General features: G+C 37.1%; 1 protein-coding gene across 1 annotated transcript in view; it reads left to right on the top strand.

The window, feature by feature from the left end:
• Nucleotides 1-281: 281 nt before the first annotated feature.
• LOC113078394 (protein FAM19A2-like) overlaps nt 282-16221 on the top strand; it is a 68279-nt gene continuing 52339 nt past the window's right edge. The window contains exon 1 of the mRNA XM_026250727.1: nt 282-587. The gene's annotated coding sequence lies outside the window, so the exon portion shown is untranslated. The remainder of the gene's footprint in view (nt 588-16221) is intronic.

Raw genomic sequence — 16221 nt, 5'->3', positions numbered from 1 at the left:
AGACAGAGTAGAACCGACATGATAGCTGTCACAGACGCCGCTGAGTGGCGCTGATTCACTTTGCGTTGGGTTCCTTCTCACATCCCTGGAGAGCACGCAGGGAGCGAGGCAGCGCAGCACAGAGCTCCAGACCTTTGCCTTCAGCACCGGCAGATCCTGCACAGAGCGTCTCCAGCGCGGACCAACACCGACAAAACAAGCCCAACTGGAAACTATGCGGGTTAATGGCTCCTTTACAAACATCTGTGTGATTTTTAAACCAGACCCGAAAGCACTGACGTGAAGTTTCACGCCGCTCTTATTTGAGTTGAGATGAATATCTGAGACGCTGCGAGAGAAGGAACTTTGCGTCTCCGCGCACCCGGACGCCCTGCGGGGACATAGGGCGCTTTTGTGATCAGAGGACTGAACTTATTTTTTGTTTTTGTGGGTTTCTGACTCTCTCTGGCAGAGCAGATACAGGAGAGATCATTTGGAGCGGATTGCTCAAGCCTCTCCGGTTCGTGGATGGAATAACTCATAATGTTAGGGCAATGAGACCCGTCTCTGCTGCTGCTGGGCAATAATCCGGACCACCGCACCAACAGGTATGCAGCTTTTGCAATTTATTTGGTTTCGCACTTTTATTTTACATGTGCTTAAATTGAATTTTTCACAATGTATATGTCTACAAAGAAGAATGGGATGGTGTAGAGTACCACTCTAATTAAAATCATTGTCCAGTTTAGTAAAATAAACGGGTAGCCAATAGTCTGTTTTAGTGATCCATGACAGTTGCTTTAGTGAGTCATGCATTCTGATCGTGATCGGGCGCGGGTCAATGAAACTTAATAGGTAGGCTATAGCCTGTGTGTAAACCTGAGAATCATCCTGGGAGCTATAAAGCTGGAATATTTTGTGTCAAGCGTGATTAAGAAATAATACCATAGAGTAAAAAGTGCAATGAGTGTGATGAGTTAGCGTGTGCGCGCGCGGGAGAGCGAGGGTGTGTGGTCTGACCGCTCTTCGTCTTCTTACCGCATTAACAGTATATGCCATGTAAAAAGTCAGGCTTACCCTAGTAAATCAGCTTACCCTGCTTGGAAAGGGCGCAAACAGAGTTAAGGTCTCTGGTCCCAGTGAGCACATAGCCTGGCACGCGCATACAGCCACCAGCTCATTCAAATCTTGTGAGCTGTGATTCAGTGTCTTAGGCTACAGCCTTGATTTACCTCATAAAATGACACTTAGAACATAAATAAGCTTATATTTTGCATTTACATTAAACAAAACATTATATCAGTAGCTAATATTTATTTATTTACAAGGCTAAAAACTTAGATTTGAAAAGAATATGAGTTGTCAGTTCAGTGAGTCACTGAGTAGTTGACTCGCGAATCATTCGAATCGAGCCGTGAACAGATTCTTCACACTTATTAGTGAGCGAATCATTTCGATCAGTTTTGTGATCCAGCTAATTTGTTTCATTACAAAAGTTTCGACTGACTGGAACGATTTGAGAGTTAAACTATACAAAAATGCAATAAAATGTGGGCTTCAGACATACGTCATGACTTTCTTCTTTTTAAGCTGTCTTTGCATCAGTAAATTGGACCAAATAAGATAAAGCGTTTTATAAATCCTCCACATCACTCTGGGAGAGAGATAAAAGACAAGAAAAAATGAATATTACAGAATATGGCCATATGAATTTGTAAGTTGGAACTATAATTTCCAGAGTAATTGCATTGCCTTGGCTGATATAACTCCCTTCGAGCCACAGTGCGTGTTTATACTCCTTCTAACAGTGCTGGTTATGTGTTCGCTATGAGGGAGGATGTTGTCGGGAGCAAAAGGCTTAGGAACACACAGATGCCCCGCTGATACTGGCTGCTGAAATAATCCTTTGTGAATCACCACTGAATGTAGTAGTTTATTTGATTTGGCTCTGTTGTGTGCAGGTCCTGGATCTGCTGTTAGAGTGAAAGTGGTTTAACCCAAGCACTGCATGTGGGACTGGCCTTGCTATGCTGATACACTCATTGTCACTGACTGGACGGATCTGAAATCTGTTGTCAATGTAAATGTTTGAAAAAGTGCAATGGTGTCGTTTCTGTCAAATGTAGTGAACTGCCCCTCCTGAGCAGGCTTGGATTAACGCACAGGTAGGCCTGTTGCAATAATCAATATATCGATTTATCGCGCAATATATGTACATGACCTCAATAATTTTTGGTGACGCAATATATCGCCCATTATATTTACTTATAGCACATATTATTGTACATTCCACTTGTGCCTGTGTCTTTTGCAGCTTCTCGTACATAATGTGGTGTAGTCGTGAGGAGCTTGTTCAAATATAAAACATGTTTCTACAAAAAAGTTTAATCTGCAGATTTGGTCTTGTTTAAGGATCTGTGATTTTCAACATTAGTGTGCACCCTTAACTTACATAGAAAAGAAGGTGCGGGAAAAATCCGTAGATGGAAAAATCATTGTTCATTGTGCATTTTTCTTTTTTTTCTACTCGTTACTTTGCACTTTTTGTTTTATATATAGATACATATAGATCTAAGTTTATTTACTATTTATTAAAGTTTTTAAGGTATCTATTATTTGGATACTTAATTTCCACAATCTAAATATTCTCAAAAATTAAAGTTTGTTGCCTTTGCATTTTATGCCGTTACATTATGATTTTATATTCAGTGGCATAAAATGGTCTTTAAAATGGCAATAATATCGATTATCACAATTATTTCTGCAACAATATATCGCACAACAAAAATTTGTTATCGTGACAGGCCTACACACAGGCATGCCTCGGCTGCAGCCTAGGGGCCCCACGTGTGCAGGGGCCTCGGATTGGCTGGACTATTTTTTTTTATTATTTTAAATTTTCTTTAGGCAAACAAAAAAAACCTCATTGGCCCATAAAAAAAAATCAAAGGAGGATTCATTGCAGAGCGTCTGACAAAATAAATGTCTTGTATTGTAAAATGCACGCTCAGCGCTGCCGAGAGTTCGCGTGATTGCTAAATTGAAACCGAAAGTAAAACGTGTACGTGCATTCAAAATCGATATTAGTAAATCTTAAGCGTCGGCATTAATGATAATCAAACAACGAAAGAGTCTTGACTGAATGCCATTTGTAGCTTTTATAAGCATTAATATAGTATAAATTGTCTGTGCAACCAGTAAATAAATTACGGTGCTACTAATAAAAATGCGCACATATATCTTCACTGATCTATTCACTTGTCTCTGCTCTCAAAATGCACCAGATTTATGCATTTAAATTTAAAATGAACAAAATTGTCTTACACCCACAGAACCCTCTAGATCAGAAAAAAAATGTGTACCAATCACAGTCTCACAAAATTATGAGGGGACACTGGGAATGTAGAGGAAACCCTGTAGGATTGGCTGTCTCAGTGTGTGTGTATGCCATTTCACCTTAATATTTGCATGTGGACCATGTATGGCACTAAATACATTTCTCCAGTAAAGCATAATGATTGGGGGGGGGGGGGGGGGGGGGGGTCTCACACAAAGACCAGCCTAGGGGACTGACCACCTTAATCCGCCCCTGATCCTGAGATCCAGAGCAAGTATAATTAGCCTGTAGATTGACAGGAAAGAGAGAGATGCTCTATAAAAATGATTTACTACTCAGCATATAGAGAGAGTGGGATAGAGAAAGCGAGAGAGTGTGCTAATTATATTTGACTTGCACCAAATGAGGTGAAACATTTGTAGGCCTTTAAGAATCTAGTGTATTTTAATGCACTAAACCTTGTTTTAGATATTTCTTTCTGTTTACAATCACTCAGCTCTTTATTGTGTTAGCGCTCACTTTCGCCAAGAATTTGTTTTGTTTAGCTGCTAGTTGATGCTTATTTTCCTCTCATTATCTCATTACCAACTTCATACACTCAAACTGTACGTCTATTGTGTGTTTATAAAGATGTTTGGCTGCATTATTGTGTGTGTTTTCACAGGCTATTAACTGTGACAAACAACTGTTACTTGTTGGAAGGGCTGATGTCTGGGTCAAAGCGGGAATCTCAGGTTTCTGCTGCTGATTTGGGTTTCAGTTCAAATGATTTGAGTGTAGTCAGCTGACCAGACCCTTTTGCATTCAGTCCCACTAATTTATCAAGCGTGGTGTGAATAATTCATCAAAGCATTCACAGAGAACCAGTGTGTGTAATTATGTTTGTGCCATTGTGCGTGTGTGACTCTCCACTCACAGGCAAAATACAGCTGTCAGTCCAGGTTTAAAGTGCTAAATACAGTTACATGTTCTTGATTTGTGTGTTTATATATATATATATATATATATATATATATATTTCAGCAGTTATTACTCCAGTCTTCAGCGTCATATGACCCTCCAGAAATCATTCTAATATGGTGAAACTGCAAATTGATTTAATGTGCACCTGATGAACATTTATTCAATTTGCTTGGAGTGCAATGAAAAATGAAATCAAGAAAATTATTACTTGTTTTTTACTATATAGTACGTGTCAATGTCTGAAAAGAAGTTATGTAAAATGAATGAATAGCAACTATTAAACTGACATGACAATGCTGTCAAAGTGTTGGCAGAACAGACTGCTGTGGATCTGCAGTTTCTTGAGTGTAATGACTACAGGTAGAACTTAAGAAGAGCTCAAATAATTTGGCTGCTGTGGCATAGTTTTTTTTTTTTTTTTTTTTTTTTTGGCAGATATGGTTTATAAGTGTAATGAGGTTTTTTAATACATTCGTTTTCCCTTAATGGTGAATTTTATGGTGAAGATGTCCATTAATACATTCTAAGAAATATCTATCAAAATGATCTATCCCAATGTATCATGTTAATATGAAGATATTTCTGTATAGATCATTTCTCACTGGTATTTTACACTTATTTTATGAATTGTGTTTTAGGGTTAGAGGAAATGTCTGTAAACTTAATGTAAAAAGTATTGGTAATTCTCTTCCAGGACATTACAGATTTTTTTCTTACAGTGCATGCCTTCAAAAATGTTGTCAGTGTAATGATTAAACCAAATGATCTATACAAAATTACATTTACATTTATTCATTTAGCAGACGCTTTTATCCAAAGCGACTTACAGTGCATTCAGGCTATACATTTTACCAGTATTAGTTATAAGTAAATTAGTTGTGTTTAGAAGGTAATTTCCCAATTTGGAAGAAAGAATGGCATTTTAAACTTCAGAATATTTATGCATGAAAGTTTCATGGCCTTCATATTGATGATTTGTTGTTTTCAGTAAATTGCTTTGTGTGCAGCTGAGCCATCTGCCAAAGTGTTGATTAATGAGAGAACAACAAAACACCAGACAGATGAAATCTGCACCTTCAGAAAACCAAACAGTCTCTGCGTCAACTTCATCCTATTTTCTGATCCCATCATCTGGGATCACACAGAGAGAATCTCCCAAAGAAAAAATAAGGGCAGCGATGACCACTGCTTTACTCTTCACCTCAAGAGTTCAACAAACCTTGACTGAGAGATAGAGAGAAAGAAGACACTTCATTACTGCAGTCTCAGCCCCCTTTCTTTCATTCATTCAGACATCATTTCTGTCTCACAGGACAAGATTAACATTACTGTCATGACACAGGCTCTGCGGGAATCAAGAGATAGAGAAAGAAAGTAATAGAGAGTAAGTGACCCCCAGTGTTTCCCGAGGTGAAGCGTATAAATGGATGACTTGCTCAGTAACAGGGTGAGCTGGGTGGAGAGGTTGTAAGTGTGTGTATGTGTGTGTTTGTAGCTTGAAGTATTTATTTGTTGAAAGAAAGAATCTTTATTTTCCAGTGAGAGACAGCTAAATAAGTGCCTAAAAAAGAACAGGTAAACAAACACAGTAGAAATAGCCACAGGAGAATGCTACTCTTTTAACGCTCAGGAGACTTGATGTTGTGCTTTATTTAAGGATCAACTTTGTCCAAAGTGTTTCTCTTAAAACAAAAATAAAAATAGATGCGGCATACATACAGTAAGAATGTAGAGCTTTACAATGAAAGAGGATTGAATCACTCTTTGGGAGAATTTGATGAGAAATAATTACATTCATATGGAAATGCAGTATCTGACATTTCATTGCAGATTTGGGTATCTTGGTGCAGTGACGTGAGATTATGTGAGGAAAATTAGAAGCAGGAGACTTTTAATGACATTGCTACTGTTTTTATAGTACACTTAATAAATTAGAAAATTAAATTTGAAATCTACTTAAACACTTTGGCATAAATTGAATTAAGTGAATGAGAATGTAACTTAAAACATTAAGTTAGCAATCAAGAGCTAATACTGTACATTTTGAGTAGAGAAGGATGCCACAAAACAACTAAAGATGAACAGTTTTTCTTCTGGTTGACTAATTTTAAATATAAAAAGCACTTTTTTGTTTATTTAAACATATTTTAATGTCTCTTATGCTCACCAATGCTGCAATTATTTGATCAACATTACATTAAAATAGATTCTATTTTAAAATGTAATTTATTAGTGTGATGCAAAGCTGAATTTTCAGCCGTCATTACTCCTTCAGAACAAAATTGAATTGATGCTCAAGAAACATTTCTTATCATTATCCATGTTGAAAATAGTTAGCTGTAGTGTCCATTTCTATGTATTTTTTATGAATTGTGAACTTTAATTATTGCATGAGTACTAATGAAGAGTTTGCTTAATATTTTCAAGTTTAGACTAAATAATGCTATGTAGAAAGTACAATATTTATTTCTCAACTAAATATTTCTTCAATGTAGTCATTCACTGTTGCTGTATGACTGATGTTCACGTCATCAAGTGTTAACACTGGACGCATCTTGGGGTCTAGTTTGTGTTTGAGTGTGTGTGACTATCATAGTGGATTTGTATTTGGTGCTTCTGGCTGAGTTTCACTCTCCAGGTCCCTGATGTCGTGGCTATTGATCTTCATTTGCCAGAATTCAGGCAAAACAAGCACCTCTGAGCCTAATTACACCCAACCCCGTCTGATGTGAATTTTCACATAACACACATGCACACACACCTTGAGGATCAGCCAGAATGAAAGCAAACAGTGTGGAGGGCTGCATGAAGGATGATGGATATGAACGGATCCACCTTTGAGGTTTATTTTGGGACAAACACAAGTGGAAGAGATGGCCATCAATCATTTAGCTTGAGGTTTTTGCAGGACTAACCTGGACTCTGTAAGCTGTAATAAACAGCGAGGAAGTGACTAGCTGTATCTTTCTTTCTATCTTGTTTGTTTTTATATAATACTTAATTGTTTCATTCTGTCTATTTTTCCTGTTTTCTTTCTTATCTTTCTCCCAATCCTGCTTTCTCCTCTCATGTATCTTGGGGTGAGAAAGCTTTCACTCAGAACAATTTGTTTTTGCTGAACCACTAGGTTTTCTCTTTGTCTCTCACTGTGTCTAGTTTTTCATTTTCTCTCTCTTTCGGTCTTCTCTCTGTTGTGAGGGTGTTAGGGGATTTCATGCTGGAAAGAGGACTTTCTGCTTCAGGGCTGAAAAAAACAAAAACTAATGACTTCTTTTTTTCTTTACATTGATTGTGTTTTTCACTCTTTTGTCTTGTGTGTGCATAATTCCAAATGAATGTATATATATACTGCATGCATGAACATTTCTGGCACTTCAGTTCATTAATTACAAACACAAAATTGCTTTCATCTCTTCACCTGACCTAAAGTAATGAATCACTTGATTCATTATTTGATGCTTCTTCTATTCAGAGTGACTCAGAGTACATCTAGCAGGATCCCCCTGAGGAACGTAGGGTTAGGGTTCTTAATTAAAGGCAGAATGGTGATAAACTGGGGCTTGAACCTGCAGCCTTTCTGTCAGCATCACAGACCCTTAACCATTAGGCTTCCAACACTCTTTCCAGCATGGGAACTGAAAGCTCTACTAGTAATTTAGCACATCTATCCTAATGTTAATGTGTACATCCATTATAGTTTGTAGATGTGAATAAATATTGTTGGGTTTGTATTTTAGTTCAGTTGACTTCATTCATTTATTTTGTTCTTTCTCTTAATGAGAGTCTTTGAATGAGAATTACATTGGGGTTGAATGACTCAAGCTCGGGGTTGAGGATTTTCATGATTACCAGCCCATAATTACGCTGATGAGAGACCGCTATTAACAGCACATTTGTTCACCAGTCTCATCAGTGAATACCAGATCACATCATTTCTAGCTCAGTGGATGAAGTCTCTGCAAATTCCCAACTTTCTGAAAGAGATAAGTGACTTTTTTATTTTTTATTTTTATTTTTGGATTGTTTTGTTTATTTATATATATATTTGCCTTTTTGCTATGGTGGACTATAAATCTCTTTGAAGCTCTGTTAATTTGAAAGTTTGCAAAAAAATGAGCATGGAGAAGTAACTCTTCTTAAGTAAATTTGTTGTTTCCCCTAAATTCTGCGGTTTAATTTTGCATGAGAATCAAGTGACAGAGTTGACAGGCTGTTGCAGATCTCTACAAATCTCCACAGACAATTTCTCATTCTCATTTGACACACCATATTTACTGCCATACAGAGATACATGTTGTGTGTGTGGGTAGTTTAAGCTCTCTGAAATGAATTTGGACGATCTCGCGCTGCAGTGCTCTGACGTTGCTCAGATCCCTGGGCAGAGTGAGACGATATCCCATCATCCTCTGCTCTCAGGCTTCTCGGCGCATCTGTAGCCGTTTGATAAAACCTCCATGTATCTTTCCAGTCTTTTCTGATTCTCTGACATGTCACACAGCAAGACTTGCTTTGACTTTGCTCTGACTAGAGCGCTCACGCACATCAACAGAAAGAACACCAGAGGAAATGGAGAAACATCGCCCCCTCCCCTCGTTGTCTGTCTTCCATTCGTCTGGTGTGTCGCTGAGAAGGTTTGTTAGATGGCCTACAGCTATAGTGACATGACATGACAGTATGTACATCACAGGATATCAGCTCTAAAAACCCCGGCCTGTGAGTGAAACAGCAGTCAGAATCTGCAAAAATTAACAATAATTTACTGAACAAATGTGTTTTAATTCGCCATGTCCTCTGCATTTTGTGTTAAACGGCTATGTAATACTTAATTGGGGCAAAATAGTTTGGCATGGTGGGAATTATACCACAGCTGTGCACATAACTCATCATAATTAAATTATTTTGGTAGCATTTTATTTTATAGTGTCCTTGTTAAACATAATCACATGTATATAATGCTGAATTATACATATTTACATTAAATTACCCTAAACCAAATATCTGTCTGTCTGTCTGTCTGTCTAATATTTTAAGTCAGTTCAAGTCAGTTAAAAAATGTGATAAATATATGTATAAAGAGTGTAATTAAATTTTTTTCGTTTTTTTGTAAGAGGTTCTCAAGTAGAGTACTCAGATTTATAATAAGGATAAATGCTGACTTTGTCATCTAATCTTGAGCTAGTGTTTCAAAACTAATGCAGATACATTTTTAATTTCCTGTCTACAATGGCCAACTTCCTCAGGTTTAAGGGCACTTAGAGAGTCTTCCTCATGGAAACACACAGAACACTCCCTACGCCAGTTCATTTCGACTTTTAAAACTTGAATTATTTATATACTACTGTTGCCAGTCAAACACATTTCTTTGCCCTCTTTCTCTTTCTCTCTCTCTCTCTCTCTCTCTCACACACACACACACACACTGCGATGAGCTGTAGATTTGGGTGGACTTGCAGCCAAACTCAACTCATTAATTGATGCATGAATCCCTGCTGGAGACCTGCTATCTCCGCCTTCTTCTCCAGCACTTTCTCTGTCTTCACTCTTTTCTTTTGGGTGTGTTCGCCAGGGAGGTCACAGAGGAAAAGATGGAAAATAGGTTTCTGCTGCACTCAAGAAGGAGAGATTTGAGGAATGGAAAGGGATGGTGAAGGCAAGAGTTTTAAGCTTTTAGTGGATTTAGTTCAGGAGTGAGAGTGAAAAGGAGAGGACAGTACATAGAAACGCTTCAGTGCGTTAGCCAGCCTCTCTTTCTCTCACTCTTTCTCTCTTTCAGCATTCACTCTCTCTTAGTTTTTCAATTCAGTGTGCTTTATGGCCATGGTTGGCTTCCAGACAATATTGTCAAAGCATTCAGTCAACACAGGAACAGTGTTTGGAAGGAAAACAGAAACAATAGATGTCGGTAAACTATGAAATAAACAATGGAAGCTGGGTGGAGCTCATGGAGTTAATCAAAAAGCATAATATATATATATATATATATATATATATATATATATATATATATATATATATATATATATATAATGGTTCAAAATGTCATTTAAAAATGTAATTATTCAAAATAATGGAATATACAGAAATTATTTAAATGGATTATTTTTATTTATCTCAATTATGTATGTGTTCATTTGTGGACTTTTCTCTGCAAATCTGAACATGTCATTAATACTGAAACATTTTAGTAACATTTTTTAATCCAATGAACCCTTCATCAAATATAAAAAGTTACACGGACCTCTAAAAAAAAATCCAAACTAGCTATCAAAGTAAATTATTCTTCTCTCTGCTCCAGAGGATGTGTATTATTGTAAAATGAATGTACTGCAGTGCTTGCATAAGACTCTCCCCTGGAGGCAATTGCAATTGTTCATTTTAAAGTCATTTTAAAAATGTGATATAAGGCTAAAAATAAACAAAAAATGTTTCTCAAAGTATTTCTCAACTGGTCTCTCAGCTTTAACAGTCTTGCAGTGACCACCATTTTTTTTAGAGCCCTCACTCTCTCTCTTTCACACAGTGTGTAGTAATCACATTTCCTCCTCTCCTGTCCTCTTCTTTCTCTTCCTCTCTTCTCATTTTGAAGAGAAGAGAATCTCTTTGAAGATAGTGCAGGTAGGTGCAATATATTCTGATCTTGATTTTGATACAGATACTGTCAAGGCAGAAGATCAAGGCACTGATCACTGGACCGGGGCCTAGCGAATAATGAGGTGTATATATATATATATATATAAAAAAAAAGATGCCCACCTCTCTCCACTGTTCTTTCTGATGTAATCAGATTCGGCAATCAGGAATATTTTGGGTTCAGCACAAGTTTCACTCAGCCAACAGCATTTGTGGCATAAAATAAAAAGAAAATATATATTTTTTGACTTGAACCTACCAAAATCTGGATTACAGTGAGGCACTTACAATGGATGTGATTGGGGTCAGTAATCCGTACATGTTTATGTAAACAAACGCATACCCACAAGATGTAAACGATATGAATGTAAACATGATTTGAGTGTTATGCTTCTCTTTCATTTTAATTTGCATGGAAGACATTGTGACAATTCAAAGGTAGGCTACCTCCATCATTTTGTTGAATTGGGTTTCTGATAAAATTTTTAGTCATTAATACTCGAATAAATTTTTAATATAGCCCTCCCAAGTCTATTCTATTTCCATCTCAGTCTACCACTTCCTCTCTCTCTGTCTGCCTCTCAAACTCGCTGTCACTCTCTATCTTTCTCTGCAGCTTCGCTTGTGTTTTCGCAGTTAACTTCCATGGGACCTAACAGTTTTCAAAAACGCTCTGAAGGAAAGGCCTCCCAAATCCATAATGTGCTCTAAGCCGAAAGGGGTCATAAAACATTGATTTGGCCACATTTTTCAGAAGGTGTCAAGTGTTGCTTTTTCTCCAACTGCACAGACAGCTTACTATACAAAACTGCTCCAGGGGCCATCGGCGAGGAAGAAGCAGAGGGAGCGAGAGAGAAAGAGAGCGAAAAGAGGGATGAGAATTGAGCGCATCAGAAAGATTCCATTAGAGGATCATCTGTGATCAAAGACATCTCGCCAACAGATACTTAATCACGATTGGATTCATTAAAACAGCGCAGACCAGTTAATCAATGCAGATCAGGAGGAGTCCTCATTTATCTGAGGACAGAGCGCATGAAATGAGGAAGGCATTAAATTACAATTTGAACTCAAAGTGTCCAATTTACTTATGCATTTGGATGTATTATAAAGATCACGTCACGTTACTCCTCACTGATAATTACATCATTAAATAAATTGCGTCTCTGACAGTAAGTAATGGTATAAATCACGTTTCAGTGGTTAAATGCATATATGTGTGGAGATTCAGTAGTTGTCTGCCCATTCATCATTTAAAAAATAATGACATTTGACCCCTTTTCACATTTCTGGGCTTCTCAGAAGAAGAAGTTTTCATAGTTTGGTAAATTTCTGTATGGTGAAAGGAAACCCACAAACATTTCTATGACTTTCCAAAAGAGGAAAAAAATTGAGAGACCTGGTCAAAAAAAAGAGAAATATGTCCAGTTAAATATAATTTCCTCTGCCTTTATATTAGAAACACTCACACAGCAGTATTAACTAGTTTTATGTGAAATTGAAAAAGTGACCCATTCTCATGCGAATTCATGCTTTGCTTTTAACCCATCCAAAGTGAACGCACACACACACACACACACACACACACACAGAGCAGTGGGCAGCTATTTGTGTCTTACTCAAGGGCACCTCAGTCATGGTATTACCGGCCCAAGACTCAAACCTACAACCTTGGGGTTAGGAGTCAAACTCTCTAACCATTAGGCCACGACTTCCCCATTATGTAGTCTAATGCCAAGATAAGAAAATATCTTAAAAGATGAAAATGTTAAAACTTCGCTAAACTAAAAATAGGGCACAATGTACTGTAATAAAATGAAGAAATTTTCAGTAATTATTTTACTTGTATTTAGAATTTTGCAATTTATTGTGTTGACTTTTCGGGTTAAAGTAAATGTCTATAAAATTAGTGGATAATGTCATGGGCAATTAGAATTTTTTATTAATTTTTTTACAGTGAAGTTTAACAATGTTAACTTTAGAAATGTGTCTGCTAAGATCTACTTTGCTCAGTGGGTTAATAAGGGTATTGTTGTTTATTTCTTTTTTAGTTAGTTGACTGGTTTTAATGCATGTTTGGCAATATTACATTATAATTTTTTAAGTGGCTTTTACATCCTATTTCATGGTGCCTTACTTATTAGTGCGTTAGTTTATATGCATTTATCTTTTGTTATTTTTATACAATTTGAGGGACATGCTAAATTATTTTCTATGATAATTGACAGAATGCTACAGCAGTTGAATAATCCTTAATGGCCCTTAATATACCTTAATGCCAATGCTATGTGGCATTTTTGAAAAAGGTTACAAGACAAAGCATACACAATAAGAGTACAACACATCAAAAAATACTGATCATCCTTTTCTATCTACCTTTTAAATCGCACATTATGTTACAAGAGCATGTTAAATAACCTAAACAAACATTGGGTGATTTAGTCAATTTGATTTAGCGTAAACAGTGTAGGTTTCGCTGGCTGTACAATGTTAATGTGCTTTCTTTTTCCTTACAGAGTGTTTAATATTAATGTATGAATCATATTTATATGGTCTTTGGTCACACCCGAGTAATTTTCTTGATGCATTTCTCACAGAATTTTAGCATACCCTAAATAACCCTCTGTATAGAGTTGAGCCCTACAGCACGATTAGTGTTTGTAGATACTTCTAATGCTGTTAAAAGCAAGAAATGAAGGGTGAAAGCAGGACAGCACATTTTCTCGCAAATGAGGAGGGTAAAAATGTAACTGTGTGCAGAAGAGCAGCTCAAACAAGCAAATGAACAGCTCTGCGAGGCTGGACCAGACCACGGCCCAGCTGTGCACTGCTGTTTGGGTTGCCAGATTGAGCGTCTGTGTCATTTTGGGTTGCCAGATTGGGCAGGTGGTGATGAAAATCCTTTTCTCTGGTGGATCATGCCCTTGTGTGCCCCCCATGTGTCTGAATGTAAGAGGAGCACATGGATAAAACAGCCTCACACAGACATGCTCCATTATACAGCTGAAAAATTAATATTTTGCAAAAGGGAGAATGTTCATTACTACTGATGAAATGACTCTGAGACAGGATTTTTGTTTTTGCTCACCAATGCAGTTTTTTTAAACCTTTTTTTTTTTAATCTGTTGGATGGATGAATTATACTAAACTGGGCCTCCTGTAACATAATTTTGTGCATAAATCCATTCTCACATAGAATGTTTTACAACTGACAATAAGGCCAAAGGATGTTCATCATGAAGGATTTAATGATTCTGGTTCTACTTTCTTTTCAGATCTGTAAATTGTTTGATTCCTTGAAGTCTCTATTTAACAATTAATTAACTTTTAAGCAATAAGTATATGGAAAAATGTAATCTAAAATCCATTGCCAAATTATGAGATCATTACAATAATACATTTTAGGATAACTGTAATCCAGTAGCAATACTAAACAAAAACAAACGTAACATTTTATGCATTAATATTTAAAATGATGCAACTGACAGAAATGCATAATGTTTATTTTTAGCAAGATACTGTCAAATAAACAATCAGTCATCATTACTACACCTATTAACGTCAGTTTTAAGGTGATGGGATTCATGTGTTCAGGAGATTAAAATTACATTGGTTCCACTGTTTGTTTATGATTCAGTAAAAATAACTGTCTCGTAAGGGTTAGTTATGTAAGAATTGGACTGCACAGGTTGTGCTGTATGTTCGGTCTTTATTAAAAAGAGCGGCCTCATAAGAATATTTTTTTAGGGAATTATGTAAAAAAAATAAAAACAGCCCTATACTGTATCTACACTGTACTGTGTCTGTATCATGTTGTCGATTCAATTTTGATGTTGTGGCGCCACTGATTAAGGCCCAATCCCAATTCTATTTTATACCCCCTCCGCCTACCCCTTCCCCTTGTCTGTTGAAACAGAGGGTTAAGGGGTAGGGGAGAAAATATTCCCCTAAGGATTGGGACACCACTATCATGATGTCACACGCCATCATTCGTCGTCTAGCTCTTACAATACACACATATACTAGTGTGCATTAGAGCCTTTAATTATCGTTCTGTATTAATGAGCTGCTTACTGACACACACACACACATCGGAAATCGCGCAGCTCACACATCCAGGAGAAAATAAACTTGTCAACGCTGCCCCACGACTTTTATTAAATACAGTTTAAATACTGAATCTCTACATTATATTTTCCAGCGACGAGAGGATACAATCACTGTTTTTAAGTAAACTCACACTAAAAAGATAAACACACAGACACGAATACATGCAACTTCCATCTCTCTTTCTCTCTCGATTAGGCAATTCTTGAGAAAATGGTTTAGCGATTTCTAATTATTGGGGGGATTAGCCCCCATCAGCCCTGATCAGACATATGCTGTGCCACTATCATGCAGTCTGTAATGATATGACGTTAGCACATTTTAGCGATTTTTTGCAAACATTTCTTTGCGTAACATGACCGTTAATATGAACTCACAATTGAATGTAACATAAAACAAATGATTACTTTTCGTTAAAATCTTTATTTATGCCAAAAAAGCTTACATTTATGTGTCTTTTTGTTCGCTGTAGCAGCCATGTTGCCGAGATAATTCATAACACTTCGTTTGAAGGTGGTCCCGAAAATTCTTTGTTTGAAGGGCTATGTGGCCCTTCCCCTTCCCCTTCCCCCTACCCCTCCAACCAAAAGAGAATCGAGACAGGGGAAGGGCTAAGGGGTAGAATTGGGATTGGGCCTAAGTACAGGTATGTTCAGTATGTTCTACTCATGTCAGTGGAAAATTGCACATGTGAGAGCTATTGAGATAGTATATGAGAGAGCTACAGGTTTTTATTTTTTTATGGAACCAGTTCTGGTTCGCAACCCTTATTAGGCCCACTGTACTTTGGGTTCATGACTGGTGGTTTTGGTTAGTGATTTTAGTACTTGTTGTGCAGCCACTGAAACAGAGCCAGATACATTTCTGAACATTGCATCATCATATCAGCCAGAGGTTATTGCACAAAATGACACTTTGTGCTTTAGGAGGGCAAATGTCTCATTATTCACTGTCTTATTTAAATAAAATGAGAGATTCTGTGTCACAGGTGAAGTTCACAGGATCAGAGCGCTGATGTAATGATATACTCGAGCATTATGAAGTTTATGATATTTTTATAGTTGGAGCCCAGGCATTAATTACTTCATAATATTTTTGCATCTTCCCAAAAGATCATAGCTCCGCATGAGACATCCCTGTTCTTTTGTATTGCCACATGTGATTGTGTAACAAAATGGAGCAGGGAAAGAAGTACTTTTTTTTTT

The sequence above is a fragment of the Carassius auratus genome, unplaced genomic scaffold (genome assembly GCF_003368295.1).
Source record: "Carassius auratus strain Wakin unplaced genomic scaffold, ASM336829v1 scaf_tig00025657, whole genome shotgun sequence".
Taxonomy (NCBI): domain Eukaryota; kingdom Metazoa; phylum Chordata; class Actinopteri; order Cypriniformes; family Cyprinidae; genus Carassius; species Carassius auratus.
Note: the sequence above shows the minus strand (reverse complement) of the source record. Positions and strands in the feature narration are given on the sequence as shown.